This window comes from Bombina bombina, chromosome 4, assembly GCF_027579735.1.
Source record: "Bombina bombina isolate aBomBom1 chromosome 4, aBomBom1.pri, whole genome shotgun sequence".
In the NCBI taxonomy this organism is placed as follows: Eukaryota; Metazoa; Chordata; class Amphibia; order Anura; family Bombinatoridae; genus Bombina; species Bombina bombina.
Genome location: NC_069502.1, coordinates 228176608 through 228179317, shown reverse-complemented (window position 1 = coordinate 228179317; position 2710 = coordinate 228176608).

Genomic DNA, 2710 nt, shown 5'->3' with positions numbered 1-2710 from the left:
TCAGCATTCCCACACCACTTCCATTCCAGTGTTGCCACACCCCTTCCGCGTTACATTTTCCAGGTTATCCAGGTAGCTGAACATAATGTATATGCACTTAACACTGGGACTGCGTTCCGTTTCCGCATTGGACAGGTTCCGGCTTATCCAGGTAGTTAAACAACGTAAGTATAACACTAAGCGCCAGGACTTTTTTATTATATCTTTTCATGTGACAACACTGAAGAAATGACACTTTGCTACAATGTAAAGTAGTGAGTGTACAGCCTGTATAACAGTGTAAATTTGCTTTCCCCTCAAAAACTCAACACACAGCCATTAATGTCTAAACTGTTGGCAACAAAAGTGAGTACACCCCTAAGTGGAAATGTCCAAATTGGGCCCAAAGTGTCAATATTTTGTGTGGCCACCATTATTTTCCAGCCCTGCCTTAACCCTCTTGGGCATGGAGTTCACCAGAGCTTCACAGGTTGCCACTGGAGTCCTCTTCCACTCCTCCATGAGGACATCACTGAGCTGGTGGATGTTAGAGATCTTGGGCTTCCCCACCTTCCATTTGAGGATGCCCCACAGATGCTCAATAGGGTTTAGGTCTGGAGACATGCTTGGCCAGTCCATCACCTTTACCCTTAGCTTCTTTAGCAAGGCAGTGGTCGTCTTAGAGGTTATCATGTTGGAATACTGCCCTGCGGCCCAGTCTCCGAAGGGAGGGGATCATGCTCTGCTTCGGTATGTCACAGTACATGTTGGCATTCATGGTTCCCTCAATGAACTGTAGCTTCCCAGTGCCAGCAGCACTCATGCAGGCCCAGACCATGACACTCACACCACCATGCTTAACTGTAGGCAAGACACACTTGTCTTTGTACTCCTTACCTGGTTGACGCCACACACGCTTGACACCATCTGAACCAAATAAGTTTATCTTGGTCTCATCGGACCACAGGACATGGTTCCAGTAATCTATGTCCTTAGTCTGCTTGTCTTCAGCAAACTGTTTGTGGGCTTTCATTTTTAGAAGAGGCTTCCTTCTGGGACAACAGCCATGCAGACCAATTTGATGCAGTGTGTGGCGTATGGTCTGAGCACTGACAGGCTGACCCTCCCACCCCTTGAACCACTGCAGCAATGCTGGCAGCACTCATATGTCTATTTCCCAAAGACAACCTCTGGATATGATGCTGAGCATGTGCACTCAACTTCTTTGGTCGACCATGGTGAGGCTTGTTCTGAGTGGTACGGTCTTGCCCACCGTGCTGCAGCTCAGTTTCAGGGTCTTGGCAATCTTCTTATAGCCTAGGCCATCTTTATGTAGAGCAACAATTCTTTTTTTCAGATCCTCAGAGAGTTCTTTGCCATGAGGTGCTATGTTGAACTTCCAGTGACCAGTATGATAGAGTGTGAGAGCGATAACACCAAATTTAACACACCTGCTCCCCATTCACACCTGAGACCTTGTCACACTAACAAGTCACGTGACGCCGGGGAGGGAAAATGGCTAATTGGGCACAATTTGGACATAAAAAAAATATAATAAAATATTTACAAAAATGTGAGTGGTGTACTCACTTTTGTGGGATACTATATATATATATATATATATATATATATATATATATATAGCAATATATATTTAAAAATAAAAAGAACATTTTCTTCTATGCGTGGGATGTAAAATATGCATAACTACCTTCAGCTTAGAGCTGTAGGCCTAAGGCAGTGTTGGGTTAGCGCGTTAACAATATGTTAGTTTTTATTTTTAAAGCACGCTCCATTGAAGTCTATGGAGAGAAGTTAATGTGGTTGTGAAATCTGAAGTTCTGAAGATAGGGTTTCACTCGCATGCAAGCTATTTATTTCAACTTGTAATACGCGCTAATGCACTTGTGTTTAAAGTTTACTTTCAGCGATGTTTGCGAGCGAGTGAAAGAAAATAACTCCCCACTTGTAATTTGGCCCTTATGTGTTTAACCCCTGCAAAGGGGTTAAGCAACATATAGTTAGTTTCAGAGCAGTAATTCACTACTGGGAGCTAGATGAGCATTGGGAGAGCCAATGACAAGAGGCAGCCTAGAATGTATGCTTTTCAATAAGGGATACTAAAAGAACAATGAGAATTTTATAATAGAAGTAAATTGTAAAAGTGTCTTAAAATTGCATGCTGATCCATGAAAGTTTAATTTGTAAGTTCAGTTCCATTTAATTTAGTTGTAGGGACTATCATATCAGAATTGTGATGTTAATATAGCTTTGACTAAAGGAACCTTGCATTGTATCTTATTGGGATTTTTAAAGATTTCCTTTCTGGCAGCTTATAACTGTTAGGAATTATGTCCAGAAGCATGCACACAAAGAAATTGGTATTTTATCTGCACCAGTATAATTTTTCTTTTAATCATGTTTTTTTCTTTCTTTTCTCCACAGGCATAGTCAGTATTGGAAGCATAATGCATCGTTTCTACAAAGTACAATTAATTCAAAATATAACCTTGAAAAGAGTAAGCCCAGTGATCATGGAGGCATCAGTGTTATGAGTGAGAGAGATATTAGTGAAGAACCAATGCAGAATGTTGGCATCCAAGGTCCAGAGTGGACAGAGATGACTGAGAGTATGGAACTGTTACTGAAACGAAACATAGATAACATAGACACATTTATTGGTAGGGAAGCAGAAGAAATGAGGAATAGCTGTCAGCCTCACAAACACATT